Below are 15,814 nucleotides of genomic sequence, written 5' to 3'. Positions count from 1 at the left end.
AGGATAGGGGCTGGCTAACCGCAGGAAGCAACCACGCGATTAGAGGATTGGCACTTTCAGCCCTAACCCCTGACTTCCGACTTCGAGGAAGTGGGGAGGAGCTGGAGATTGAGTTAATCACCAATGGCCAATCATGCCTACACAATGGAACCTCCATAAATACCCTAAACCACAGGGTTCAGGGAACTTCCTGGTTGGTGAATGCCAGTAGGGTGAGGCACCCTAACTCCATGGGGGCAGAAGATCCTGTGCCTGGATCCTTCCAGACCTCACCTAAAGTACCCCTTTATCTGGCTGTTTATTTGTATCCTTTAAAATAAATCAGTAAATGTAAGTAAAGTGTTTCCCTGAGTTCTGCGAGCCATTACAGCAAATTATCAAACCTAGGTGGGAATGCCCTATTTCTAGTCGGTTGGGCAGAAGTACAGGTGGTAACTGGGGACTGGGGACTGAAATAGGGACAGTCTTGTGGGACTGAGCGCTTAACCTCTGGTATCTGCGCTAACTCCAAGTGGTTAGTGTCAGAACTGAATTAAATTGTAGATCACCCAGTTGGTGCCAGAGTCAGAGAATTTGTTGGTGCTGGGAAAAACAGCACACATTTGGCGTCAGAGATGTTCAACGTAAAAAACACCATCAGAGACCCCTGGTTGGGATCCCATCGATAACTGACCACTTGGGCTTATTCTGCCGGGCTGGCTGATCTGGGACAAAAATCTCAAAGAGGCAGTGAGTGAAACGTCCTTCTGGGGCCATAAGTCTGCTAGGAATGGCTACATTCTGGGGCCCTCTGCCCCAGAAATGTCCTTCATCTGCCCCCTAGAGAGAAAGCCTCCTTAAGCTGTGTGTTCTCCCCAGCTGCAGAAGTGAGTCATGAGGGGGAAGAAAACTGACTCAGAGTTGTAAAAACAACAAAGGGAGAGGCCAGCTGCAAGACTAGACTCAGACCTTTCCTACAATAGAAGGTAAAGCTGACCATCCCCTAACTTGTGACTTCAGTCTCCACGCACTTCCCCTCTCGTCAGCAGGTGCCCCCCGTCTATTCTAACTTTTCTCCAGGTTAAGTTCTCAGGACTAACTGCTCCGGTCTCAAGCAAACTCAGTTTTCTCAGGAAGTTCTGAGCGGGGTTTAATAGCCCATCTCCAAAGATGGCACCCCACTTCAACTCCTTATTTCTACGCCTCTCCACTCTCCCCGACCTCAGTCCTTCAGCTACATGAATGCGTTGCTTTTCTTGCTCTGCATTTCGGGACAGAGGTAGAGTTACAAACTAGAGTTCTCCAAGTCCTCTCTCCACTTCGCTCCATGACAACCTTTCTTCTGTGTTCACTTCTTCCTTCCCATCACCACCCCTTCCCTAGTCCACACACGTGGTAACAGCTGGTCTGAATTGCAACAATTGCCTCTCAGAGCTGGTCCCCCACCCTGACCTCCTGCCTCTCCCCATGCCAGGTCAGCTGGCTCACTGCTTCCAGAAGAGTTTCTCAAAACCCCATTCACCTTTCGGGGGGTCGCCAGCTCAAGCATCTCAGAGGCTTCTTGTCTCAAATCCCAACAGGCAGCTGGGCATTCACAGAATGAATCTCCCAGCCCTGATGCTCACTAATCCCCAAGAGCATCCTTTTTTTTTTAAAACAGGGTTTCCTAAGTTCCAGGGTCCTGTGTGTTCAGCAGAAGACAAAGCAAACACAAATCTCCACCTTCACGGACCATCCATCGCCTTCCTCCTGACAGTGAGGCTAGGGGCATCACCCCTTTCCCATGCCTGGCTCTTCTCATCGCCATGACTTTCCTCCGTGTGCCACTGCCTGGGTACCGTCCCCTCCTCTCCACCAACCCCAATGTGACTCCCTCATTCAAGGGCCAGCTCTCCCAAGAAGTCCTTTCTGAGCAGCTCCCCTCCCACCCAGTCCCCTCAGCTTGCAGGCCCTTGGCCTCATGTATTCTACTCTCCATAATGAGTTCTCCTGGAACTATTCTCCACTGGCCCCATCAACACAGCCACCACTAGGATGTGCCCACTAAGTGCCGCTTTACGTTATTTCATTTAATCCCCCCAATATCCCCATGAGGAAGGTCTTATTGCCCCTATGTTATAGACGAGGAAACCAAAGCTCAAAGAGCCTAAGGAACTTGCCTGATAATTTTCTACATTCGTTTTTGCATTTAGCATCTTACCTGCCACAGAAACAGCACTCAGTAAACAGCAGTTATGACTGTTCCTTATTAGCTAGTTACTACTTGAGCGAGCATGTATTTTGCCCCAGGACATGCATCCCTTCTCTCCTCAACCACAGGATACGCGACTGAAGGCAGGGGCCATGTCGTCAGATCCATCTGTGCCTGCCGCAGATGCACAGCAAATGCTTGAGCAAAGAACACTTTCTTAGAACAATGCACAGTAATAACTTTTGCCCTTTTTAAACCATTCAGTGAAGTGTGAAAACTCAGGATTAGATCACGGGGAATTTATTTTGCCAAATATTGAAACTGCCATTTAAGAATATCAGAAGTAAAAAGGGATGGAAAGATGATTCGGGTCAGCAAAAACACAAACAGCTGTTTTGCAACCGGCTGGAACTGAATAGTCAAAATCCAGAAAGGTTGAGGAAAGGCAAAAGGTCTTAGGCAACATGGCAGGGAGGAGAGCCCTGCCCTGAGTGAAGACTCCCAACCGGCCACAAGTCCAGGTGACAACAAATGGCTTTTGGGACAAAAGCAGCAAACACGGATGAAGAGATTAATTTAAGTAGGAAAGTCGGAGAGTTTCGGGTTGGTCTTCTCACACCTGCGCACAGTGACACTGAGGCATCATGTTCTAATATTCTGGACAGCAGGAAGAACCCAAGGCCAGGAGCTGGAACTGCTGCTTCCAAAGCTTGGCTCTGCCTCTTACTGGTGGAGCTGGGTAAGTCACTGAACCCCCCCGAACCTCTGATCCATCATCCATGACGATGAAACCACAACCTTAACCTGTCCCAATGAGAACTGTCCAATAAAGAATAAAACTCTAAAGTGTGATACACATATAAGGAATATTATCAACAACAAAAGCAACAGAGCATCAGCAGTTGGTTCCATAGTGTCCTGGGGTGAGACAGTTGAAACCTTGATGGCTGATGGGTAGGGGAGAGGCTGCCATTAGTAGATTATAGTAGTTGTTCTATTTTTCTTGAGGTAAAGGTTGAATTCACCTTTGGGGACAAAAATTTTTTTTCTGTGTTGTAATTCCAACCTGCTATCCCCGAGCATTCAGTAAAATTTTGTGAAATATCTGGTAATATTTTATTTATTTTTTAAATTTTATTTATTTATTTTTATTTTTAGCTGTGTTGGGTCTTTGTTGCTGTGCGCGGGCTTTCTCTAGTTGTGGCGAGCGGGGGCTACTCTTCGTTGTGGTGCGCGGGCTTCTCACTGCGGTGGCTTCTCTTGTTGCGGAGCACGGGCTCTAGGTGCGCAGGCTTCAGTAGTTGTGGCTTGCAGGCTCTAGAGTGCAGGCTCAGTAGTTGTGATGCACGGGCTTAGTTGCTCTGCGGGACGTGGGATCTTCCCGGACCAGGGCTCGAACCTGTGTCCCCTGCACTGGCAGGCAGATTCTTAACCACTGCACCACCCGGAAGCCTGGTAATATTTTTAAAAGATGTACTTTGAGGGCTTCCCCGGTGGCGCAGTGGTTGAGAGTCCGCCTGCCGTTGCAGGGGACACGGGTTCGTGCCCCGGTCCGGGAAGATCCCACATGCCGCGGAGCGGCTGGGCCCGTGAGCCATGGCCGCTGAGCCTGCGCGTCTGGAGCCTGTGCTCCACAACGGGAGAGGCCACAACAGTGAGAGGCCTGCGTATCGCCAAAAAAATAAAATAAAATAAAAGATGTACTTTGAGAAGTTATGAGTTAAGTCTGTTTGCATGTTGAAGGCAAAATAATATGAGGAAGGAGGCAACAGCCCTGAGACAGGGAGAACTAGTGACATGCAGAAGAGAAAATAGACAGCTGGCCAAGGAAATCAGTAACCCAGGTAGATTTTATTCATTTAACAAAGATTTTTTGAGCCCCAACTATGTCCCAGGCTTGGTGGAACACATAATAAGTATTCCTTAGGTATTTCTAAAAATACCTGCAGAGGGGAACTTGGTAAAAGAATTCCTACAGGTCAAGTGTGAAAGGAGCTTGAGTAATTGTTATTTAGGGACTACATTGACATGTTATCCCTGAAGATGGAAGAGATCAGAGCCATCTAAGACTCAAAGATCAAATACAGTTAAAGGTTTTGCCTCATATGGCATCTATGTCATCTCACTGCCTTCTGGCATCCATGGTTTCCAAGGAGAAGTCAGCTCTTAACCTTATCAAAGGTCCTTGTGATGAGTCGCTTATCTCTTGCTGTTTTCAAGATTCTTTGATTATGATGTGTCTAGGTGTGGATCTCTTTGATTTTATCCTACTTGGAGTTCACTGAACTTCCTGGGTACATAAATTACTGTTTTTCATCAAATTTGGGAATTTTAGGGCTATTTCATCAAACATTCGTTCTGCTCCTTTCTATCCTCTTTCTAGGACTCCCATCATGCGTATGCTGTCGGTGTCTGAGGCCCTGCTCATTTTCCTTCATTCTTTTTTCCCTCTGTTTCTCAGTGTTTAACCTCAAATGACCTATCTTCAAGTTTGCTGATTCTGGGAATTCCCTGGTGGTCTAGTGGTTAGGACTCTGCACTTTCACTGCCGAGGGTGCAGGTTCAATCCCTGGTCAGGGAACTAAGATCCCACATTCTGCGTGGCGCGGCCAAAACAAAAAAAGTTTGCTGATTCTTCTGCCTGCCCAACTCTGCTGTTGAGCTCCTAGTGATTTTTTCACTTTAGTTATTGTAATTTTCAACTCCAGAATTTTTTTTTTTTTTGGTAATTTCTATCTCTTATTGATCATCTCTTTTTGGTGAGGCATTGTTCTCATACTTTCCCTTAGTTCTTTAAACATTTTTTTTTTTTTGGCCATGCAGCGAGGCATGGGAGATCATCTTAATTCCCTAACCAGGGATCAAAACCATGCCCCCTGCAGTGGAAGCTCCGAGTCTTAACCACTGGACTGACAGGGAAGTCCTAAACATATTTTTTGTTTGTTTGTTTTGGTTTTTTTTTTGTTTTTTTGTTTTGCGGTACGCGGGCCTCTCACTGTTGTGGCCTCTCCCGTTGCGGAGCACAGGCTCCGGACACGCAGGCTCAGCGGCCATGGCTCACGGGCCCAGCCGCTCCGCGGCACGTGGGATCTTCCCGGACCGGGGCACGAACCCGTGTCCCCTGCAACGGCAGGCGGACTCTCAACCACTGCGCCACCGGGGAAGCCCTAAACATATTTTTAAACAGATGATTTAAAGTCTTTGTCTATAAAGTCTAAGGCCTGAGTTTCCTCAGGGACAGTTTCTACTGATAGTGTCTTTCCCTGTGTATATGCCATTCTTTACATGCCTCATAATCTTTTGTTGAAAACAAGATTCAGCCATTTTTCTTGAATAAATGTTCCCTGGATTGCTGTAAGCCTTTGGTTAATTTCCAGAGTTCTGAAAAAGTTGACTCTGACAATTTTTGCCAGTTTTCTCATTTCTTTTACAGAGGAATACCTTTTAAGAACTCCTTATTTCACCATTCCCGAGGAATCTATATCTCATATGGCAGTTAGAAAGAGGTTTTCATCCCTCTAAGCAATATTTTGAAGAATATGGGTAAAAGAACTCTGATACTTAAACACTCTGTACTTGATCTTAAGCCCCAAATAGTGTTTTAAATGCCACACTTCTCTAAATTTTTTTAAAAATCTGATTATTTACAAGACACAGCAACGTTTATTAAACACATAATTTTATAATTCCAGCATCTAGAAAAAAAATTGGAATAACATTCCAAAATAACCAAAATAAGGTATTATACATTTTGTTTTACCTTTTCTCGAGTAAAAGTATCCTGGCTCTTGCTCTGTGGTAATAGGTTTACAGCAACAGTTTGATCAGGGTACACGGGCTATGTTTAAAGCTGCATTGTATGACACTGAATGGACTGCATATGTAGCAATCCTTTTCTGATGTACAGTTGGTGGTTTCCCTTTTTTTTTTTTTTGCTATAAAAATGCTGATCCAAACAGCCTAGTATGCTTGTGTGCTTGTCCCATTATACCTTAGGTTACATTTCTAGAACTGAAATTGCCATGTCAAATGCCTTGTCAAATGCCTTTTGTTTTTTTAAGTTTTAGTTTTAATTTTCTCTGTATCCTCTGCCATTTAATGCCCTGCCCTGATATGGAGCACATTTTCCTATCTCTTTGGATGCAGATGCTAATACTCAGTGATGTCACTGCCATCATTTAATAGATTCTCACGCTGTGTATCACGCAATGCTCCTTCACCACCTGAAGGGGGAACTCAGAGTCAAAGGTAAGGAAAGACTGTATTTAAAACTTCTGAAAAGCAGGAATCTAAGACAGTCCCCTATTCAAATTTCCTTTTCATGGAACTCCACAGACCTTTGCTTTTACCCATATGGAGCCACATAAGCATTAGACAACAGGGGAGAGGTCAGCCTGCATTAATAATTTTCAGCCAGGTCCCACTCACCAGTCACAAGCTTCCTAAGGCCACACCCAGTGACCAAGACAGGAACGCAAGTCCAGATCTGTTTATCATCTAAAATCCAAATCTCTGGGACTTCCCTGGTGGCACAGTGGTTAAGAATCCGCCTGCCAATGCAGGGGACACGGGTTCGAGCCCTGGTCCGCGAAGATCGCACATGCCGCGGAGCAACTACGCCTGTGCGCCACAACTACTGAAGCCTGTGCGCCTACAGCCCGTGCTCCGCAACAAGAGAAGCCACCGCAAGGAGAAGCCTGCGCACTGCAACGAAGAGTAGCCCCCGCTCGCTGCAACTAGAGAAAGCCCACGCACAGCAATGAAGACCCAACGCAGCCAAAAATAAATAAATAAATAATAAATTTAGGGCTTCCCTGGTGGCGCAGTGGTTGATAATCTGCCTGCCAATGCAGGGGACACGGGTTCGAGCCCTGGTCTGGGAAGATCCCACGTGCCACAGAGCAACTAGGCCCGTGAGCCACAACTACGGAGCCTGTGCGTCTGGCGCCTGTGCTCCGCAACAAGAAAGGCCGCGACAGTAAGAGGCCTGCGCACCACGATGAAGAGTGGCCCCCGCTCGCCGCAACTAGAGAAAGCCCTCGCACAGTAACGAAGACCCAACGCAGCCAAAAATAAATAAATAAATAAATTTTTAAAAATAAAGTTTTAAAAAATCACTTTAAAAAAATAAAATAAATAAAATAATATCCAAATCTCTAACAAGAGTTTGATCACAATGTCCCTCCAAAGAGACTTGTAGCTCTCCACTGGGAGGTTAGGGAGAGGCCAGGGTTCTCACCATTTCCAGGGGGATGAACTAAAGAATACGAAAAGGCAGGCATGGGTTTCGGGTGCCAGAATTTCTTAGTAACCAAGCCTGACCAGAAACCAAGAACCCTTAAGTACCAGACTCCCTTTCTCTGCATTTGATAAGATGTAAGGTATAGGGAGGAAACGCCAGACACAGAAGACTGGGACTCAAATTCCCACACTGCTGTGTCACTGGCATGATTTTTTTTTAATTAATTAATTAATTAATTTTTGGCTGCATTGGGTCTTCATTGCTGCGCGCAGGCTTTTCTCTAGTTGTGGAGAGCAGGGGCTACTCTTTGTTGCAGTGCACAGGCTTCTCATTGCAGTGACTTCTCTTAGTTGTGGAGTATGGGCTCCAGGCACGCAGGCTTCAGTAGTTGTGTCATGAGGACTCAGTAGTTGTGGTGCACAGGCTTAGCCTCTGCAGCATGTGGAATCTTCCCAGATCAGGGTTTGAACCCATGTCCCCTGCACTGGCAGGTGGATTCTTAACCACTGTGCCACCTGGAAAGTCCCACTGGCAGGATTTTAAAACTAGTCCTTGATCAAAGGTTTGGAAGATATGCAGAATCTAAATTCCACCTATTTTGTATTTTAATTCCACCTATTTTGTGGCCATAGCGCACAGAAATGAAGGCTTAAGTAGATTAATTGAATCCAGTCACACAGCGTAGCAGCCTGGGTATAGAAGTGCAGAGTTCCATGAGAAGAGAAGGATTAGGCATGCCTCAATCTAGGGCACATGGGCTATGAAACCGTCCCCAATTGGGGGCAAAATGGCAATGACTCGGGGCTCTGCCTAGCAGTTGGATTCAAAGACTAAGACCCAGTTTCACCCTGGGCAGCAATCTCTTGAATTATAAAAAAAAAAGTGTTATCCAGTTGAGAAAGAAACTCCAAATGTCACTTAGGAAAGTGATTTACTACAGTTTGAGATCATATCATTATTTCCTTATTAGGCAAGCTTCTTTAACTCCAGGAAGACGAAATTTAAGCATATAAATATGCCTAAGAAAATAAAAACCATAATATTTATAATTTTGTGTTAAGAAATCTGTATGTATCTGTTACTTTATGTACTTCACTGTTCAAGGGAATTTGGTCTGTTCAGAGTAACGAGTCAGTCTCAAGATTCCAATTAAAATATGTAACTGAGTAATTGGTTTAAACTTAGGATTTTAACTCGGAATTTTACTAAGTTTAAAATCAGTATTGGGGCTTCCCTAGTGTCGCAGTGGTTAAGAATCTGCCTGCCAATGCAGGGGACACGGATTCGAGCCCTGGTCCGGGAGGATGCCACATGCCGCGGAGCAACAAAGCCCATGCGCCATAACTACTGAGCCCGCATGCCACAACTACTGAGGCCCCTGTGACTAGAGCCTGTGCTCTGCAACAAGAGAAGCCACTGCAATAAGGAGCCCGCACACTGCAACAAAGAGCAGCCACTGCTCACCACAACTAGAGAAAGCCTGCGCACAGCAACAAAGACTCAACACAGCCAAAAATAAATAAATAAAATAAAATAAATAAAACATTTTTAAAAAAAAGATGAAGTTTTAAAAAACTAATATAAAATAAAATAAAATCAGTATTGGCAGATGACAAATAAGCACATGAAAAGATGCTCAACATCATTAGCTACCAGGGAAATTCAAATTGAAACCACCATGAGATGCCACTACATACCTTTCAGAATGGCTAAAATGAAAAAGACTGACCGTCTCCATTGTTGGTAAGGGTGTGGAGGGACCAGAACCCTCATCTGCTGCTGGTGGGAATGTAAAATGATATATCCACTTTGGAAAACGGTCGGGCAGTTTAAGTTAAACATATACCTACCATATGATCCAGCCACTCTGCTCCTACACATTTGCCAAGATAAAAGGAGATATATGTCCATACAACGACTTGTACAGAGGTTCACAGCAGCTTTATTTAGAATCACCAAAAACTGGAAACTAAAATGACCAACAGGTGAAGAGATAAACAAATTGTGGAATATCCACTAATGGAATATTACTCAGCAATAAAAAGAACTATTCATACATGCAACATAGACAAACCTCAAAATAATTATGCTGAGTGAATGAAGCCAGACAAAAAAGGAGTACATACTATATGATTCCACTTAGGTAAAATTCTAGAAAATGCAAATTAATCTATAGTAACAGAAAGCAGTTCAGTGGTTACTTGGAGATGGTAAAGGCAGAGAGGGGTGGGAGGCAGGGATTACCAAGGGGCACAAGGACACTTTTGGATAATCACTATCTTAATTGTGGTCATGGTTTCACAAGTGCATGCATATTTCAAAATATAAATTGTACACTTTAAATATGTGCAATTTATTATGTCAAAAACACCTCAGTAAAGCTGTGTGAAAAAATAAGATAAAACAGTATAGGAATGTTTAAGAAAATTTAAGAGTCAGTTTAATTTATTAGTTAAACAGGAATATTTAAGTATTAAAGATTTGGTAATCAGACAATTTCAAGTATTATTAAAGGAAGTTGAATGTAATTCATAAATTCAATTTAAAATTTTCAAATGAGTTAAGATTGCAAATGGATCAAGTATTAACCCAAAGACCCCTTAAAGTGATTATTAAAATTTTCTAGAATCATAAGTAGAACAGAAAGATTGGTAGGCTACACTTAAAAGCTAAATGTAAAAGACTGGCCCTTAAAGGAAGAATGAGATTTTTGAGTTTGTAACTTGAACAAACTGAAAATCAATTTGTACAATCAAAGTAACTTCTGAATAATCTTTGCATTACACAAAAACCCGGGGGCGGGGGGGATGATTAAAAAATCTCACTCAAGCATGCTACTCACCAGTCACCCAAAACTCACCAAGTCACTTGGTCTCACCGAACTTCAGTTTCCTCATTCACGAGAGGAATGTTTTCCAGAATAATCCACTTATTATAAATGATTTAATATTAATCATTTTCATATTGATAAACAGCACATTAGTAAAAGCACTGGGAAAAGCATACAGCGATGGGCAAATAGAAAAGATCAGCAGCATGATATCACTCTATAGTAAGTAACTGCAGCCTTTCCCAGATCCTGGGCTGACCAGTGACAGACATGCGAAAGGTGACACACGTATCCTCAGAGACTAAGCATGACTCAGCACAGCCAGATCATGGAATTTTCCCGAGGCCTCAGCCAGAGAGGAGCTGCCACATGTGGAGTCTGGCCCACAGCTGGTGGAAATGTACCTAGAGCTGCCTTGGATATCCGATATCCCAGCACCACCGCCAAACGCCCCCTGCCCCACAGGCAAATCAGGGTAAGGAGGTGAGGAAGAGCAGCAATGAGGGGGTGTTGAGATGACCCAGGGTTATGCCTTCTGGAATAATACTTAAAAAAAAAAAAGCCCACATCTACCTCCCTCCAGGATCACCAAGGCGACCAAAAGGAGGAGGACAGGGGAAGGCGAGAACCTTCAATGGCAGAGTCTTAGTTACAGTAACTAAGCAAAGCTCCACGGACTCAGGAGGGAAGTAGGGACTGAAAAGCCAAACAAGCTTTAACAAATTAGATGACCTGGCAGGAGAAGGCCCTTCCTGGCGACTAATTTTCCCTTCCTACTGATGGATTTGGGGAAGACATGCAAGAAAAGATGATACTCTGGGAAAAAAAAAAAAAAAGGAGGGGTGTCAGAATCTTGGATTCTGCTAATTAGCCTTCTCTGGGCCCCAATTTCTCAGCTCCGTAAGCTGAGAAATTGGGACTGTCACCAAACTGCCTCTCTTCTCCTCACAGGGATGCCAGAAAGAGCAACAACATTCAACTCTATCAGCTAAGATGGGAGACCGACAGCAAGCAGAGAGAACAGTGGGAAGTTTGTGGAGGGTGGAGTCCATCACAGGTCCAGAGGCATTTCCACTCATACCACCTGCCTTTACACTCCGCCCACTTTTCCAAGCAAACTCCATCTCAGAGTGGAAAACGGCCACTCCTGGCCCAAGACCTAGGACACGTGAGGACTGTGGAAAAATCTCAGGACGGAGAACAGCTTATGGGTTCTGAAGGATCATATGAAAAAAGTCCCCGGACAAAGGAATCTCCACACTGAGCACTGAACCTGAGCTCTGGGCAAAGCTGCCCCTGAGCCACTAAGTTCCCAGGGCACCTGACTGTGAACCAGGGGGTAGCGGCTGGCCTGCCTCTGGACGAAGGGAAGAGCATACCAGTGTCTGAACTGCAGGCGGGATGCTACACAGAGCCAGGACCATGCCCGGTTAGGGCCCTCTCACAGACCACCAGGTGGACCCTGGACCCGAGGGCCTTGGAATTTAGGCTGCGGAGATGCACCGGGATCAACGCAATCGGTGGAGTTTCCCGTGTGAGGGGAAACCTTAAGAGCAGGAGGTTATACAGGGCCGTGCTTCCACACACAGCACTATGTGGGGGGAAGGAGGGGCAAGTCCACCTTCACCCCCTCATCGTTGTCTGGACACAATCAAGTGCTTTTACAGCCAGCTGACAGAGCCACCTCCTGTGCCCAGCTGCCTGCTCTCCACGTGGACTCAAGGGCTCTTCTCAGAGGCTGCCCAGCCCTACAGATGCTTCCTTCCTGTGGTCCTGAGGAGCCTCGCCACTCTCCCCCCCCACCAGGCATCCCAAGCCACACCCTTCCAGAAGCAGGGCCTCCTGCTGAGGCTGGCCAGCAGCCAACTGGGGCCAGCAGGGAGCCAGACATCACTTTCCTGTGAAAACCAAGAAAACCAAGAGAGTCTGGAACAAAGACTGCATATATTTTCCAAAACTCAGAGCTTGGCCTTTTTTATTTATTGAGCTTGATCACTGATGTGCGAGGACTGCTAACACCTACAGCTGCTGCTCCCACAGGCATCCCACTGACCTGGACCCAGGCACAGGACTTACCCTCAAGTGTATTGTCAGCTCTCAGGAGGCAGGGGTTATCTAAATAAAAGAAAAAGAAAGTGTTACCCTCGTTTCTCTCCCAGCACTCCCCAGAGAAGCCAGGCATAGCAGGAACACAGACTTAAAACCCAGAGAAGAACTGCTGCTTTGCCTTCCCCTGATCTCAAGGGTATCTGGGGGGCCACCAGGACAGCACGGGGCTGAGAGCAACCCAGCTCTGTCATCCGACTACCTGGGCTCTATTCTTGCTGCTTTGCCACCCACTCCCAGAACCACTCAAAGCTTGTTTCCTCATATGTGCAATGGGAGTAACACCACCAGGGAGGAAGGCTCCCGAGGAGGTACACACTCAAAGCACTGGCACCATGCCTGGTATAGAGGACGCGCTCAGACGGTTGGCCAACGTGTCTAATAAGAAGCATTTAAGTAAAACCTTTTTCTGGCACCCACTACACAAGAACACGTTCTAGAAACTTTTCTTGTTTGATCTGAAGTGCCTGGTCTTCCTGCCCACTCCCATCCAACCTCAGGCCAATTTTCGAGCCACCTCCAATCCTTCAGGAGCTAACTCACCTCCGGATTCTCTGAGCCTGGTTCCTGTCTCACTCTGCAACTGGACACAAATGAAGAAGCTGATGTGTTTCCTATTTCGCCAGCTATGTCCTCAGATCCCTTCCTGCAGAGACCACCACCCCACACACAAAGAGCACACCTGTGTTTGGACCCATGGGAGCCCAGTTGGTGGTGCGTGACCACTTTCTAGAGTTTACAGACTGCTTGTTTTTGAAAGGCCACACCTGTCCGTTAGCTTTAGCCACGGGTCAGTAAAGAGCAAAATGGAGACACAGGCCAGCAAACCATCAAATGAACTAAGTCCATGTTCCAAGAAAACGAGTTGCCTTGGTAGATTATGTCAAGGCTGAAAATGAATGTTTGGGGCATTCAATTCAATAAAATACGTCTTGAGCACATACCCTGCATAGGGCAGGGTTGTTGGGGGCCAGCTAGTAGAGGTAAGAACGGGATAGTACGTGAGAGGGACCCGAGCGTGTACTCTGAGCCTGACAGCTTGGGGAGGACCCTAGCCGTGCCCTTTCCTAGCTGTGTGACTCTGAGCGAGTTATTTCACTCACCGTTCCTCATCTGTAAACAAGGAGCTAACTGTACTTTTGTTGTAGGGTTGTTGCGATAATCAAATAATACATAAAAGGGGCTTAGCAAGGTCCCTGCCACCACACAGTATGAGCTCAACAAAGGATGACTTTTATTATTAATAACAATCAATCATTATTTATCATCATTATTATTAAAAGAGAGAACCCACGTCCAGCTCAATAGATTCAGCAAGGCTTATTGCAGGAAAGCCTGAAGAGTAATTTCGACAGGACAAGAGAAGAGGAAAAGTCCTGCAGAGTCAAGATCGTCAGGAACAAGATCAGCAGAAGGACACAAAGAAGTGAGTTTCGGGGCAACAGCCAGTAGTCTCAGATGAGGCTGAGGCAGAAGAGGGTACCTGTGGGGTCAAAGAGAAGAAAAAGCCCAACAGGTGGGAGCCTATCTTTTCCTTCAGTAAGGAAGAGGAAACGGTTTCCTCTTCGTCACTGTCCCAGCTTCCACCGTCAGGCCCTACTCCTTTGACAGTTTGGCAAAGTATCCACAGCTGAGACAAGAGGCAGCTAAGACACAGAGGGAAGGGAAGAGATGGTCAGGCGGGCCCAGGTGAGGCTTCAGAGAGAGCAGGCAAATGCCCCACTTCTGTGAACGATGTGTCTGGAAGAGAAACTTGCCCCCAAACAGGCACACCTTCTGGATGGGGGGAGGAGGGCCCTGTTCAGAAGACAGTAAGATGCTACTGGGAGGGAGCCAGAGAGAAGGCCCACACTAGTCCTCACGGGGAATGTTTACCGGCCTGAGGTCTCCAGCTCACGCGGGAAAGTGCCAGGGAGAGATCTGGACAGTCTGGGGCCTGCCCAGGCCTTCCGCCCAGATCCTCTGACATACGACAATCATCCCTGCAGCCCCTGAATGTGCTGTGACTTGGAATGAGACCTGGATCTGCAGTCCTGCTGTGCCCCAGTGCCCCACGCCTCTGCAAACAGTGTCAGGACAGGGACCCAGCACAGCACCCAGGGCGCTGGAAGTGAGACAAAGGGAAAACAAGGCAGAGGATTTAAAAAAAAAAAAAAAAAAGACAAGCCACCTGTACTAGCACCTCAAAGGCAGGAGGGATCCACCGGGGTTACAACATCAAGGCAAACCCCTCTGAGGGATGATCTTGGAGGTGAGAACTGGCACAGAGAGAGTCAGTCAAGCTGGGACAGGCTTCAGTAGAGAAAGATAAAGAGATAAGGAGCAGAGGGGACTTTGGGGTAAACTGCAGAAATTCTGAATGGCAGCCTAATTCAATTCAACCAATAGATACTGCGCAGCTATAGTGAACAACGCCCTTTTCTGCAGGGCAGAGCAGCCACTAAGAAACTTCTCACAAGGACACGTGCTCATAGGTTGCTTACTAGAACACAAACAGAACAGACTGTAGCTCAGGCCCGCTGCTGCTGGGCCCTCAGAGCCCAACCAAGCACCCTGGCGCCTCTGGACCCAATCTCACTTCTGACTCACCCGCACCTTAGCAAGTGCCCTCACCTTATAACGCCTCCTGCAGAGGCCTCTGCGAGATGACCAACCAAACTTCCCACACTCAACTGGGAAGTGCTATCTCCACGTTCTCCTTCCACCTTCCTCAGCCTTCCTCTGCCAGGGTCCAGTTACTTAAAACTCACCTGTACTTCATCATAAAACCTTGGCTGCTCAAATCCAATCACTGCTTCTTCACTGCTGGCCGCCGTGGAATCAAGAGGCTCACAACTCAGGCTTCCCTGGTGGCGCAATGGTTAAGAATCCGCCTGCTAATGTAGGGCACACAGGTTCAAGCCCTGGTCCGGGAAGATCCCACATGCCACGGAGCAGCTAAGTCTGTGTGGCACAACTATTGAGCCTGCGCTACAGAGCCCGTGAGCCACAACTACTGAGGCCTGTGCACCACAACAAGAGAAGCCACCGCCATGAGAAGCCTGCGCACCGCAACGAAGAGTCGCCCACGCTCACCGCAACTAGAGGAAGCCCACACGCAGCAACGAAGACCCAACGCAGCCAAAAATAAAATAAATAAATTTATAGAAAAAGAAAAAAAGGAGGCTCCCAACTCGCCTCCTCCACCAAGCCTTCCCTAATCCATGCCCATCCAGCCCCAGCCAGTCCAGTTCTCCTGTCCCTGGCCTTGGTGTGAGTTTTGCCCTGATTTGCCAGCCTCTACGGAACTTCCTCTTCCACGTCCTCCTCTGGCCATACCTCACCCACACCAGCTCTCTACAAACATCTGCGGCATGCCGACTTTCTGCTTACGCTCTGTTTCTTTTTCTCTCCCCCAACCAGTTTGTTGGCAGTTCTGGGGCACCTCGTCTCCCACGTCTTCGCGCAGCACCCAGTCTAGGGCTCT

At 46.7% G+C, this 15,814-nt stretch overlaps 1 protein-coding gene across 8 annotated transcripts in view; it reads right to left on the bottom strand.

The window, feature by feature from the left end:
• PC (pyruvate carboxylase) overlaps positions 1-15,814 on the bottom strand; it is a 106,811-nt gene that overhangs the window by 89,527 nt on the left and 1,470 nt on the right. For 5 of the 8 annotated variants that reach the window (XM_079928644.1, XM_079928645.1, XM_079928641.1 and 2 more), the window contains 2 exons: positions 12,892-12,931; positions 12,319-12,357 (listed from right to left, as the gene is read on the bottom strand). The exons of 1 other annotated variant lie outside the window; for it this stretch is intronic. The gene's annotated coding sequence lies outside the window, so the exon portion shown is untranslated. The remainder of the gene's footprint in view (positions 1-12,318; positions 12,358-12,891; positions 12,932-15,814) is intronic. 2 more of the 8 variants (XM_079928642.1, XM_079928643.1) reach the window with 1 other exon arrangement.

The sequence above is a fragment of the Stenella coeruleoalba genome (assembly GCF_951394435.1).
Source record: "Stenella coeruleoalba genome assembly, chromosome: 8".
NCBI lineage: Eukaryota > Metazoa > Chordata > Mammalia > Artiodactyla > Delphinidae > Stenella > Stenella coeruleoalba.
The sequence above is the reverse complement of the archived record's forward strand: the minus strand, read 5'-3'. Positions and strand labels throughout refer to the sequence as shown.